A 14766-nucleotide genomic window follows, 5' to 3' on the forward strand; every position below is an offset into this window, starting at 1 on the left:
GAGGCTCTGGATAGATAATTTTCTGAAGGGCACACAACTAGATAGTGGGTGGACAGGGTTTAATCTTAGGCCTATTGGCTCTAAATTCAGGTTAATCCTGTACTTTTCTTTAGCATCCTCATGAGACCTCTGACAGTCTATATTGTTCTGTACTAGGGTTTGTCTTCTTTTTATATCATAATTTGAAACTTTTGGGCATTAAAAATAATCCCCTTTCTATTTCTTTTATTGTAAAATATTTTTATTGATTTCAGAGAGAAGGAGAGTGGGAGAGATAGAAACATCAATGACGAGAGAGAATCATTGATCAGCTCCCTCCTGGATGTCTCCCACTGGAAATCAAGCCTGCATCCCAGGCATGTGCCCTGACTGGGAATTGAACTGTGGCATTCTGGTTCATAGGTGATTGCTCAACCACTGAGTCACACCAGCCAGGCCTTCTACTTATTTTGTCAAAATTATCCATGTGTTGTCTTAGCTTTGCCTCCATTAAGGCCTTTAATCCCTAGGAACAAGTGTTTAAAGGGGGGCTTCTCAAAACTTAAATACTTAAACATCACCCCCAGGGCCGCTTGCTGACATGCAGATCCTGGGTTCCAGCTCCATGGATTCTGATTCAGTGGGTCAGGTCTGAGACATTGCATTTCTAGTAAGCATCCAGGTGATCTTAGTGCTACCATTCAGAGACCACACTTTACACAGCTTCAATCCATCATTTAAAATAGCATCTTTATAGTTTAGAGGGGGCTTAGTGTGCTTAATAACAGATTATGGAGTTAGCTTCCTGGATTTGAATATTGACACCATCACTCATGCAAGCTTTGCAATCTGGGGAAGTTAACACTTCTGTGCCTGTTTCTTAATTTGTAAAATGGTTCAGTGATACTGCCTACTCTATGAGCTAGTTGTGGAGATTAAGTGACTTAACAGGGCTGGGCTATCCATCTCTATGTGTTTGCTCTTGTTATTATAAATCTTGCTCAATTCATAATTACACTTTATGCTAGAAACACAAACAATACTAGTAAGAATTCACCAGATACCAAATGCTCTTCTTTGATATAGATGTTACCCCTGGAGTTTAATCATGAGTTAAACACGTGTGTGTGTGTGTGTGTGTGTGTGTGTGTGTGTGTGTGTTCTGGGCTGTCAGCTAGCACTTCCCACCAAAAGGAGAGAGAGCAAACGGTGCTGAGAATCTGGCAAGGGCCTGATCACATAGGGCCTTCCCTACTGTTCTACAAGTTTGGATTTGACTCTGACGGTGATGAAAGCCATTAATATAGTTTGAAGCTGAGAGGTGCAATCAGAATTGCGTTTTAGAAATGTCTTGCTCTGCCGGTGTGGCCTAAGTAGCAGAGCAGCTTCTTTCGAAGCCGGGAGGCCTTGTTTTGCACCTGGCCCCACTCAAACATGGCAGCTGTACATATCACCAAAGGAATGGCTCAGAGCACATGTTCAACGATTGCAAAGAGGCCCACCAAGTGCGGTGTGTGTCTTTTCCCTTTGGGGTGGGAAGTGCAAGGGTACAGCAATTTGTGTCTCATTTTAGAAAGGCTGTCCTAACATGCGCCCGATGGAATACACCTACTATGTTTTGTAGGGCTTACCTCTCACCCTTTGGAATCTATATGTGTAAATAAGGTACTTTTGATGCTTATTTTTTTCACATACCAGAGCTAATTGGCATAATGACATTGATGTATAGGATCAGCCATAGTGTCTTCTGGGATATCAAGATCATCAAGGTTCCTTTTAACTATATTATGATGGCAGGAGTGAGGACAGACGCATAAATGAATACTGTTGTTCCTGCTATGCAAATGCAAATTTTATTTGACTTTTCTTATTGATTAGAAAGGAAAAGAAAGCATTTGATAGGTCAATAGCTGAATATCGGGTACAAGGCGCTGTGTTGACTGTCTCCACTAAAGATACCACATCTTGAACTGCTGGTGAGATTGGCATCACCATCCTATTAAGATCATAATAACCTAATGTCACTCTGACTTTTAGTGATCCATTTGACTTTTGTACCAGCTAAAAGGGTGAGTCTGGCCCTAACCCATTTGGCTCAGTGGATGGAGCATCAGCCTGTGGACTGAAAGGTCCCAGGTTTAATTCCAGTCAAGGGCATGCACCTTGGCTGTGGGCACATTCGCAGTAGGGGGTGTGCAGGAGGCAGCTGATTTGTTGCGTTTGTCGTTCCCACCACTGATTTGAACACCAGTCCTTTCATTCTCCACCCAGAGTGTCAGCAGCAACTTCTGTGGCCATACGCTTCTTATAAAAGGTAGGAAGTTTGCATTCATCGTCCACTTCAATGAGTTTCTGGCAGCCAGTGGCTGGGAAAGAGATGTTGAACTTCATCCTGAAGAAGCTGAAAGCCTCTGAGGTGCCACGAAAAAGAGCTATTCTGAATTTTCTAACCTTGTGGCATTTTGTGTTACCGAGATTCAATGTAATTTCACAGGAAGTATTTAATAATCCCCAGAAGCATTGGATATTTCCTTTGCTCAAGTGTATGGTCACCCAGCAAATCTCTCTGGGGCTGTACTTTTTAAGAGAAATCCCTGGGCCAGAAAGATTAGCAACGTCTGGGAACTCATTAAAAATATGAATTCATCGGTATTACCCCAGTTCTACTAAATCAGAATCCTGGGGCGTGGTCCCAAGAATTAGTGTTTTCATGAGAGTTCCAGCACGTTAAAAGATTGGTTCTCAACCAGGAGTGATTTTGCCCCTCAGGTAGGGCTGCCAAATAACCAACAGGGCACCCAGTTACAGTTTAATTTCAGATAAAAAACAAAAATGCTTTCGTATAAGTATACCTTCATGCAATCATCTGAATCTGAAACCCAAACTTAATCTGTATTTTTATTTGTTAAATCTGATAACCCAGGGAATATTTGGCAATTGTTTAGCAAACATTTTGGCTGTTACAACTAGGGGATGGGATGTGTGTGTGCTACTGACATCTAGTGGGCAAAGACCAGATATGCTGCTAAACATCCTGCAATGCACACCAAAGAAACAACACAGCCCAAATTATAAGTAATGCCAAGGAGCTCTTTAAGGATGCTAGAACCTGCCTCACTAATGCATATCCTCACGTCTTGGTGAAAGGAGCATCTTTTACACCTTCTCAAAGGGATCTAGTGTGAAGGTGACTGAGCAAGTTGCACATTATGAATCTATTTCTCTTTTCCCAAAGCCTGCTGGCATTTCAACCTCATTAACTCTGAGCTATCATTAAGTCCAGGCTTTCATTATCCAACCTTTCCAAACTGTTAGCACTAACCTCAGTATTACAACAACATGTTATACTCCAAAACCCGGAGGAATTTACCCAAGTCAGTGTATTTATTTGAGATTTTGTCTAATCTTTTGAGGTCCACTTTTGTATTTTTGTAGGGTCTATTGTCATGTCAACTCATATTTCATTTTATTTGGATTTTCTTTCTACTTTCCTTGAACCTGGTTAAAATTTTATCACTTTTGTTTGTCTTCTCAAAGAACTAGCTCTTGGTTTCATTGATCTTTTGTACTGTTTTTCAAGACTCCATTTCATTTATTTTCACTCTGATCTTTTTTATTTTCTTCCTTCTACTCACTTTGGGCTTTGTTTGTTGTTCTGTTTCTAGTTCCCTTAGGTGTAAGGTTATATTGTTTGAAAATTTTTCATGTCAATTATTTGGGTTTGATTATTATATTTTATACCTGTTGTCTTAACACCCTTAGAATCCACACCCTCAGTTCCTCCCCAGGCTTCTGCAGATGCAGGTTGGCCAAGCCATGTAATCCTGTCAGGGGATAGGCTCTCTTCTAGAGCAGGCCTGGCACTGCCCTCTATGGGGAATTGTTCCAGTTCTCTGTCACTGCATTCAAACCACTCTATAACCAAGAGGCTTAAAACAACAACTTAGTGTTATGTGTCCTGGTTGATTGGGTGAGGGAGAATAGGAGGCAGACTGGGGATGCAAGTAGAGAGAATTCTTTTGAAGAGTTTTGTTGTAAAAGAGAGCAAAGAGCAGTGGTCAGAAGATGTGTGATGAAGAGAGAGGTTGGAGAAGAAATCAATAAATAACAGCATGTTTGTATGCTGTTGGGAATGATTCAGTAAAGAGGGACAGGTATAGATGTAGATAAACTTCTATAGATACATAAGTATATGATGTATCAATACTATATAGCATATATAGAATGCTATTTATATCTATATCTGATGATGTAGAAGAGAAAGGGGGAAATTGTTCTCATTGAGTTGGAAAGGGGGTGGGATTTACTGCAAATGGAGATATTGCCTTAGGCCTTAATCAGGAGCATGGGCAATTCATCTAGGCCAGAGTCATAGGAAGGAAGGCAGAGTATGCTCATAGGTGGGCAGATATGGTGCAGGGAACCTAGAAGTCTCATCCTCTTGCCTCAATTTTCTTAATAAAGTTGGGAATTAGGTTATATATAAGCTGAGAGTGATTACGGGAGAGAGTATTGAGGAGGAAGAAATCATGAAATAGGATAATAGAAAAGTGAATGGAATCATGAAACAAGGTACGAGTTGCTGGGCACCAACCTGCATTAGTGAGGCAGGTTCCAGCATCAAGATTTACCCAAAGGAGCTGAAAACTTATCCTTACAAAAACCTTAACATGTATGTTCATAGCAGCTTTATTTATAATTGCCAAAATGGAAGCAACCAAGATATCCTTCGGTAAGTGAATGGATAAACTGTGGTACATCTAGACAATGCCATATTATTCAGAGTTATAGAGAAATGAGCTATCAAGTGATGAAAAGACATGGAGGAAACTTAAGTGCATATTATTAAGCGAAGATGTCAGTCTGGAAAGGCTACATACTGTATGATTCTAGCTTATATGACATTGAAAAGAAGACAAAACTATGCAGACAGCAAAATAATTGGTGGTTAACAGTGGATTTATAAGGCAGGAAAACTATTTCGTATGATATTACAATAATGAATATCATGTCATTATACATTTGTCAAAATCCATAGAATGTACACTAAGAGTGAATCCTAATTTAAACTCTGAACTTTGGGTGATTATGATATGTAGTTTCATCAGTTGATCAACAAGTGGACCACTCTGGTGGTATGTTGATTGCAGAGGATATATGAGAAATCTCTATACCTTCCACTCAATTTTGCTGAAAAACACGGGGAAAATAACTTTGAAAGTTGTGACCACATAGATTAAATCATAAGCAATGAATATCCAATATTCAATCTGATAAGTATCTGAAAAATGTGTGATTCTAAAAGATAGCAGCAATATGAAAGGATAAAGAATTTCAATATGTTCAAAAAGCCTTAAATTTAGACCAAAATTTAAAAAATAAAGCAGTATCCTATCAATGCTTAATCTAGGGTAAATTACAGATGCCAGCTGGCATTCAGAATTAGCTAATATGAAACATAAATGCAGGGATATCACAACAACTCATCTTGAAGTTACCTATCAACCACAGATCAGGGCCAGGGCAAGAAATCATTCTCTGTAAAAATCTCCAGTTTCCAAATCACACTAATGCCAAAATGGAAGCAACCAAGATATCCTTCGGTAGGTGAATGGATAAACTGTGGTACATCTAGACAATGGCATATTATTTCAGCGTCATAAAGAAATGAGCTATCAAGTGATGAAAAGACATGGAGGAAACTTAAATGCATATTATTAAGTGAAGAAGTCAGTCTGGAAAGGCTACATACTGTATGATTCTAACTATATGACATTGAAAAGATATATCTGCCAACAATGCTAGTGAGATATTTAGTTTTCTTAGTATTAAAGCAACTTTCATTCTAAGAAGATTATATATCTGCCAACAATGCTAGTGAGACATTTCGGGGGTTTTTTAGTATTAAAGCAATTTTCATTCTAAGAAGATTTAGAATTAATCATAGAAGTATTTAAGATAATGAAATCCATGTTAATATTTTTATATTAAAGAATTTCCCCTATTGGTTATTTTATACTAGAGGCCCAGTGTACAAAATTTGTGCACTTGGGGAGGGGGGTTACCTCAGCCTGGCCTGCACCCTCTCGCAGTCCGGGAGCCCTCAGGGGATGTCCAACTGCAGCAAAGGCAGAAGAGGCTCCCGCCACCACCACTGGGCTTGCCAGTTATGAGCTCTGCTTCTGGCTGAGTGTCACTTCCCTAGTGGGAGCCCACTGACCACCAGGGGGAAGCTCTTGCACTGAGCATCTGCCCCCTTGTGGTAGGTGTGTGTCATAGTAACCAGTCATTCTGCCATTCAGTCGATTTGCATATTAGCCTTTTATTATTTAGGATATTTATATGATTGAATAGAATTTGGACTCTGAGAACAATTTTGCCTGTCCAATTCAAATGTGTGATTAAATAAGTGATTTAGGTTTTTTGATTTAAAGTTGAAATCTTACTACATTTATAGAAAATGATGGGACATTTAAAAGAATGAAGATTGACCGTATTTATGATTTTAATTATTTCTTTAAATGGGTTATTTGAGCAGTTGGTAAGATTTAGTTTGTTAAGTTAGAAAATGGGAGTACCTTACTTTGCAGAAAACAGCACATCAGGGACTGTTATCTTCAGAAAAGCCTGCTCCTGAGATTGGTCCTTATCTGGTATCTGGGAAGTTGGGTCACAAGAAGTCCCCAGTCAACAGTTAACTGATAAGAGTGGTTTTGCGCCGAAACCGGTTTGGCTCAGTGGATAGAGCATTGGCCTGCGGACTGAAAGGTCCCAGGTTCGATTCCTGTCAAGGGCATGCACCTTGGTTGCGGGCACATCCCCAGTAGGGGGTGTGCAGGAGGCAGCTGATCGATGATTCTCTCTCATCTATGTTTCTAACTCTCTATCCCTCTCTCTTCCTCTCTGTAAAAATCAATAAAATATAAATATATATATATATATAAAAAAGAGTGGTTTTGTTTAGATTGTTTGTGCAGACAATATTGTTTATGCTGAATGTCTGGGAGTCTGACATTTTGATACAATCTAGGCAGAGTGTGTCTACATACTCAGCCCCCAATATGAAGCTTGGGCTCTTAAGTCTCTGTGGGCTCCCCTGGGACAAAATATTGCCCCCATGTTGTTGAGCTTTCATAGCTGGGATGAGTGTGCTCTGCGTGACCCCGTGTGGGAGAGAGAGGCCATAAGGAAGCCTGCACAGCGACTCTGCCTGTGTCTTTCCTTTATGATCCCGCTGGTATCCTTACTATGCTGCTAGGAGCAGAGTTATATACTGACTTCTATAAATCCCCCCTTTTTTACTTACCCAAAGGTGAGGCCTACATCTAACTTCTGTAAACCTCCCATTAATGGTTCTATCTCTCTATCCCTCTCTTTAAAAATCAATAGGAACATATTTTTAAAATATATCTTAGATTTGAAGATGTGAGAGTGGGGAAAGGCCTGAGAAGCAAGAGTGTGAGCCAAGGGACAGAAGTGGGAAAATCAGAGGTATGACTGTGAGAGGCATGCTGGCCTCTAGCGTTGCAGCAGGGCTGTCTCGCCAAAGAGTGGGGACAGGCCCCTTGGTCCCAGGCTGTGGTGGCTGTGCTGCTCAGGCTTAGGGGTTTGGAGCTGATTCTTTCCCTGGGGAGAAGGACAAATGGTGTTTCGACAATTTGTTCTCATAGCAGTATTTTGTTAATTCATAACAAGCCGGATATGAAGAAAGACTTTGTTGGTTCTAGAATAAAGATTGGCCGAGACCAGTTTGGCTCAATGGATAGAGCGTCTGCTTGGGGACTGAAGAGTCCCGGGTTCGATTCCAGTCAAGGGCATGTACCTTGGTTACAGGCATATCCCCAGTGAGGGGTGTGCAAGAGGCAGCTGATCGATGACTCTCTCTCATCGATGTTTCTAGCTCTCTATCTCTCTCCCTTCTTCTCTGTACAAAATCAATAAAATGTATTAAAAAAAATATTGTACTGGGAACAAGGTGTAGGATAGTTTAGGTTGTATTAGAGGAGAGAGTGTTGTGAGCAGAGAATAGTTAAAAAAACATTCCAGATATAAAGTAATAATGGGCTAAGCCAATAGAAGGTCAGAGGGAATGGGAAGAGATTCCCTTAAACACTGTAAATGAAGAAGTGATGAGACTGGTGACCACATACAAAGGAAGGAGTAGAGTATATTTATGAAAGTGAAAGAGGATGGTAACATTTCAGAATGAAATATGTACCTGTGGGCTGTTTGTATTATATTTACACTAGAGGCCTGGTGCACAGATTTGTGCACCCGGTGGGCGCCCTTAGCTTAGCCTGTGGGGATCAGGCCAAAATAGCTCTCTGACATCCCCCAAGGGGTCCCAGATTCGGGGAGGTTGCATGATCAGGGCTGGAGAGGGACCGCGGGAGGGCTCCAGGGCATGTCCAGCTCTTCTTGCCAGACCCCAGCAGCAAGCTAACCTACAGGTCAGAGTGTCTGCCCCTGGTGGTCAGAGCACAGCATAGAGACTGGTCGAACAGTCTAACAGTCAGAGAGTTGGACACTTAGCATATTAGGCTTTTATTATATAGGAATATAGGATGGTTTTTCTTTTTTACCCTCAAGGGAGTTGGAATCAGTGTGTATGTATATTGGAAGGTAGTCTGAAAAGAAAAGTTTAGTCCAGACGGTATGGCTTATTGATTGAGTGTCAACCTATGAACCAAGAGGTCACGTTTCAATTCCTGGCCAGGGCCCATGCCCAAGCTGTGGGCTCGATCCCCAGTGTGGGGCATGCAGGAGGCAGCCGATCAGTGATTCTCTCTCATCATTGATGTTTCTATCTCTTTCTCCCTCTCCCTTTCTCTCTTGAAGTCATTAAAAATATATTTTAAAAACAAGGAAAGTTTAGACCCCGAATGTTCCAAGAGAGAAGAGAACTTCTGCAGCTCTAAATAGAACTGGAACACAAACCCCTAGGGATTTGATGCTTACATAACTTTTAGAATCTTGGCTTTATCATAGAAGCCTCAGAGAGTCAAGCAACTCATGCCTAGAGGGAGAATGTGCACAGTGGTGAACGGGGATGTTGGAATCTACTGGGGTCTTTGAAAGATTTTTCAAGCCTTTTGTTAGAGAAGAGCCCAAGACACAAACAGCTTTGGTGGTTGTGCTTCAGAAAAGAGTTTTCTGCCTGTGGAAGTTGAAGGAAACAGAACTACAGGAATTTGTTGGATATTTCCTAATGTTCCCTGCTGTTAGCCAGGCTTCAGGAAAAGGTGAACAGCTCCTGGCCAAGGAGGAAGCAGCTTTAAAAAGCAAAGCCAAATCAAAGAATTGGCAGTACTCTTAAGAGACTTCCTGTTCTTTGGGATTCACAAACATATTTTGTATTTAACTGATAAAAATCATTGCTGCTTACTTAGGTCCTGATTTCAAGTCTATTTTTAAAAAATATATATTTTTTATGATTTCAGAGGGAGAGGGAGAGAGAGATGGAAACATCAATAATGAGAATCATTGATTAGTTGCCCCCTGCACACCCCACACTGGGCATTGAGCCTGCAACCCAGGCATGTGCCCTGACTAGGAATCAAACTGTGACCTCCTGGTACATAGGTCAATGCTCAACCACTGAGCCACACCAGCCAGGCTCAAGTTTACTTTTAGGCAGAACCCACTCCTCTACTTATGAATCAAATACTTCTATCAATGTCCTAATCCCCACAGCCAAAGCCTCCCAAACAATGCAATTACTCCTCTAAGGGAAAGAAAAACCAACACCATTTCACCAAAAGCATCCCAAGTCCTCCATCTCTGAATAACAATCAACTCTCCCCCTTTGTTATAAGCAACAGGACAAATAAAATAAAATGGAGCTTTCTTGACTCAGAACCTAAAATGTACTTATGACATGAAATACTTTTACATACACATGGACACATGTGACAATTGAGGGAGAGCAACTTTATTCCCATGCTGTTGGTTATTGAACATCTACAAGAAAGTCAATGTCTGTGTTCAAATAGTACAGTAAGCAAACATAGTCAATATTCCATACCTGTTATTTTTGTAGTAGGGCACTGCCTTACTTGAATTCTTTCTAGGTGGAGCATGTTGGCTCTTATACATCATTTGATGTAAGAAATGTCCACAGTTATAAAAAATATTATGTAAGAGTTTATTTGAGCCAAAATTGACCACAGTTGCCAGGAAGCCAGATCTCAAATGCTCCAGAGAAGGACAGTGTTGAAGTTTCTTTTCTTCATTGGAAAACAAGGAAGGAATTTAAGGAAGATTACATGCAGCTGAGAGAGACCAAGACAGCGATTGAATAACAGGATAGTTAACAAGATCATGTGCTCTCTTGAGGGTGGTTATACCTTCAAGGGGGTATTTAGAAATTGTAAAGGTGTGTTAACCTAATTGCACAAGAACAGTGGGCAGGGATTGCTTTAAAATCTTTCACTAGCCTGGTCAGGTAGTTCAGTGGGTTAGATCATCTCTCTGATATGCCAAAGTTTTGGGTTGGAGCCCTGGTCAGGACACAGAGAATCAACCCATTTAATGAATGCATAAATAAGTGGAACAACTAATGAGTCTCTCTCCCTCCCTCCCTCAAATAAATAAATTAAAAAACATTTGACAAAAAAAAAAAAAAAAGTAAGTCCTCCCTATTGGAAAAAAAAAGTTTAGGGCATGACTATATTCTTTTTTTTTTCTTTTTTTTAAAATATATTTTATTGATTTTATACAGAGAGGAAGGGAGAGAGATAGAGAGTTAGAAACATCGATGAGAGAGCGTCATCGATCAGCTGCCTCTTGCACACCCCCTACTGGGAGATATGCCCGCAACCAAGGTACATGCCCTTCACCGGAATCGAACCCAGGACCCTTCAGTCCCCAAGCTGACGCTCTATCCATTGAGCCAAACCGGTCTCAGCAACATGACTATATTCTATGACCTGCACAGTTCCCAATTAGAAATGTATGACTTATGGGAGCATCTTTCTTTCTTTCTTTGGTCCACATTGTCAAACAAAATGGAAATGATCAGCTTGAGAAAGTATTAGGGTGAGATTAGGTTAAAATATACCATTGGCTAGAAAATAAACTGGCATTAGTATGAAAAAATCACAAATAAAAATATTTTTTAAGTTAGACTAAAAACAAGGCAGAAAGTTTTTTGTTGTTTGTTTTAGTGGTTTTAGCCCTATGTTGGATGAGGTTATGACTCTAAGGATTGTCATCTATCTATTTTACATCTGTACACTTACTAAAAGTAAACACTGACATTTTATCTAATTTTGCCTTTATTTATTTATTTATTTATTAAAATATATTTTATTGATTTTTTTACAGAGAGGAAGGGAGAAAGATAGAGAGCTAGAAATGTCAATGAGAGAGAAACATCGACCAGCTGCCTCTTGCACACCCCCTTCTGGGGATGTGCCCACAACCAATGTACATGCCCTTGACCAGAATCGAACCTGGGACCTTTCAGTTCGCAGACCAACGCTTTACCACTGAGCCAAACTAGCTTCGGCTATTTTTGCCTTTAAATAGCACTCATTTTTCCAGTTATAAAAGTTATATATCTGGCCCCTTTCCCCAGCTGCTGGTAAGGTGCTCGGTTCTTCCGAGGAAGCTAAAGCCACGTTGGGCGAGGCCCTCACTTCATCCGGGACTAGCCCAGCACTCACCCTCATCATGGCCTCAGTCTCAGAGCTCCCCTGCATCTACTGGGCCCTTATCCTGCACGATGATGGAGTGAGGTGATGGAGAATAAGATCAATGTCCTCATTAAAGCAGCTGGTGTAAATGTTGAGCCTTTCTGGCCAGGCTTGTTTGCAAAGGCTCTGGCCAATGTCAGCATTGAGAGTCTCATCTGCAATGTAGGGGCTGGTGGACCTGCCCCTGCAGCTAGTGCTACACCAGCAGGAGGTCCTGCTCCCTCCACCTCTGCTGCCCCGGCTGAGAAGAAGAAAGTGGAAGCAAAGAAAGAAGAATCTGAGGAGTCTGATGATGACATGGGCTTTGGTCTTTTTGACTAAACTGGCTCTTTTGTAACACAGTTCACAGTTAACAAAAGCTGACCTCTATTGCAAAAAAAAAAAAAAAAAAAAAAAAAAAAAAAAAAAAAAAAAAAAAAAAAAAAAGTTATATGTCTGTATTATATCAAATTTAGAAAATTTCACTAAAGCTGAAAAAAAAAAAAAATCATGTTATTACCCAGAAGACAAACATTTTTTTTTTGTATTGTCAACTATTTTCTATGTATGTTTTTTTTTGGTTTGTTTTTATTTTACGTAATTGCACAATGCTATATTCAACTTACTAGCCTGTTGTTTTTTATGTGCTTTTTCATCAATGTCATGTGTGTTTTCTCAATTTTTAGCAGTCCCCTCTTGGTTGCCTTTAGAGGTTGCTGAAAATTTTTTCATTTTTTTAAAAATATATTTTATTGATTTAAATTTTTTTTAATTTTTTCATTTTTACTGATATATCAATAAAGTTTTATCTTTAGAAGGCTTTTTTTTTTTTTAATTTTGCAAACAGTTATCAAGAGCCATTGGAGAATTTTTCCCAATCTTGGCTTAAAATGACAAATGTATTTGTATGTGGGGTTTTAAGGGTCTTTCATGTGATTCAGAAATTGAATAATGACAACAAAACCCACCACCAACAACCCCAATTTCACCTGAGTGTTTGGGTGTTTAATAGATATACACTTTTAAGTCCTTTAAAAGTATACAGTATTGTATTTTTAATATAATTTTAAAACCATATAATCAATATTCTTACTGAAGTCTCCTGGCTAAAACTTCCTTGTACGGGGTAAAGCATTAACAGTAATTCTTCGGGTCTAAGAAACACTTTAACGGGTATTACAATTTTTGTTTGTAAATGCAAACCAGAAACTACCTACCTAGATTCAGGTACTAATTTCGGGAAGCAGCTTCAGCAGGTGAATCTGGACATGGCCATTCACACTCAGAAAGCCGATAACCAATCCTTTTCCCGAATCTGCAAATCACGTTCCAGCTTTTCCATACTTACAGGACTGTGAAGAATGCATGTAAACTGATTCTACTCATATTTCCATTCAGAAAGTGTTCTTCCCCTCCCCATCCCCCAGTTGCCCCATAGATTTAGCTCCTGATTCCATTGGCCCTGGGGCGTCGAAACCTAATGAATGTCTCCGAAGCTCATTCAATAGAGACCACCACTTGCTCTGGATGCTCAGCGGGCGACAGTGAAAAAAGCCCAGGCGTCCGCGTCCCCTGGTCTCAGGCGGGGCCCGGCGGTGACCAGATCCACGCGGGGAGACGAGGTACTGATGAGCTGGGGTGGCGTCCGGGGATCACCCGGCTCGTGGCCAGCTGTCCATCTCCTCCCAGCCCCGGACACAGAGTATTTATTTGTCCCGGGGTGCTCCTTGACCCGGGCCCGCGGGCGGGTAGCAGCAGGGTCCAGTGCAGACAGAACTCAGAACCAGCGCTACCGCCGCAGCGCTCAGCCCAGCGGGGCAGGCGCGCCACGCCCTCTGCTCTCCTGGGGGCTCGGACCCCGGGAGCCTGGGGCGCAAGGGAGGGGAGGCGCTCTCCCGGTCCGCAGCCCGAGGTGGAGGTGTGCCAGGTGCAACCCTCCTTCGCTCCCACTGTGCTCTTCTCCTCGCCTCCGGCTCGCTGACCGCTGCCGTGACCGTGACCGTGACCGTGACCGCGGGCCGGCGCCTCCCCAGATGTTAGCCGCGCGCGTGAGTGCAGGGCGCGCGGGGGGCGCGCGGAGGGCGGGCTGCGGGAGGGACTGTGGGCGTTGATCCAGGGAAGGTCGCCTCCTGCCCGGCTTGGCTTTCCCGCCAGGGGCTGACCCGCCCGGGACTGATCCGAGTCTGTGGTTACAGACGGAGTGCCCAGCGCGCAGAAGGGGAGAGGGAGTCCAGGAGCGCCCGCCCGCGAGTGGGGTCCTTGGGGGAGGCAGCCTGGAGAGGAGCCGGGAGGTTTGGGAGAAGCTTCCCGCTGGGAGGGCACAGGACACACGCCTGACGTCCTGGGAAGTAGGACCCGCTTCCTTAGCTCCTCAGGGACTGTGTGGGCACTCATCCCCGCGGTTCTGTGAATGACTGTGAGTGCTCCGCCTCTGAGCACAGGGACCCTGAGGTCCCAGCCCTGGAACTGCTGAGTGAGTGGTGACAGCCCTTTGGGATGCCAGTGGCTGGGAAGGTCAGTGGGTGTTGGAAAATAGAGAACTATTCAATTGGTGGAAAATAGAAAACTATTCAATTGAGATGACTAGGTTTTAATTAGTCCCTCCCGGTTTCATTTGATATTAAATATGAAAGACTTAGCAGAATACCCTCTAGATCCATCCATGTTGTAATAGATGGCAAGATTTCATTCCTTTTTATTGCTGAGTAATATTCCATTGTAGATATGTTCCTCTTTTTAAAAATTGATTTTAGAAAAAGAGGGAGAGGGATAAAGAGAGGGAAACAGATTTGTTGTTCCACTTATTTGTTCATTCATGGGTTGATTCTAGTATGTGCACTGACTGGGGACAAACCCATGACCTCAGTGTATCAGGGCCAGAGCTACCCGGCCAGGGCTGGATTGATTTTCATAATCATTTTTATACTTAATTCTAAATCTTTCTGGAATTTAAGTTTGTTTACCCATTAATTAAATATGTCATCTCAAACAATTTTGAAGTTTATTTTCTTACTGATTGAAGAAGCATTGTACGCAGTGATAGAAAGCCTGGGGCTATAAATTCAGAAAACTTTCTCTTATCCTTAACTGCCTGGCTAAGCCATTTTTTTGG

At 41.8% G+C, this 14766-nt stretch overlaps 1 protein-coding gene and 1 pseudogene across 7 annotated transcripts in view; both read left to right on the top strand.

The window, feature by feature from the left end:
- Window positions 1-14766, top strand: part of ABCG2 (ATP binding cassette subfamily G member 2 (JR blood group)) — a 98315-nt gene that overhangs the window by 3762 nt on the left and 79787 nt on the right. The window contains exon 1 of one of the 6 annotated variants that reach the window (XM_084882016.1): window positions 13262-13276. The exons of 4 other annotated variants lie outside the window; for them this stretch is intronic. The gene's annotated coding sequence lies outside the window, so the exon portion shown is untranslated. Of the gene's footprint in view, window positions 1-13261; window positions 13277-13381; window positions 13703-14766 lie in introns of those variants that run through there. One more of the 6 variants, XM_084882015.1, reaches the window with a different exon arrangement.
- Window positions 11320-12012, top strand: LOC311613563 (large ribosomal subunit protein P1-like; annotated as a pseudogene). Its single transcript has one exon. The product of its transcript is annotated as a large ribosomal subunit protein P1-like (transcript).

This window comes from Pipistrellus hanaki (genome assembly GCF_964339955.1).
Source record: "Pipistrellus hanaki genome assembly, chromosome: 1".
Taxonomy (NCBI): domain Eukaryota; kingdom Metazoa; phylum Chordata; class Mammalia; order Chiroptera; family Vespertilionidae; genus Pipistrellus; species Pipistrellus hanaki.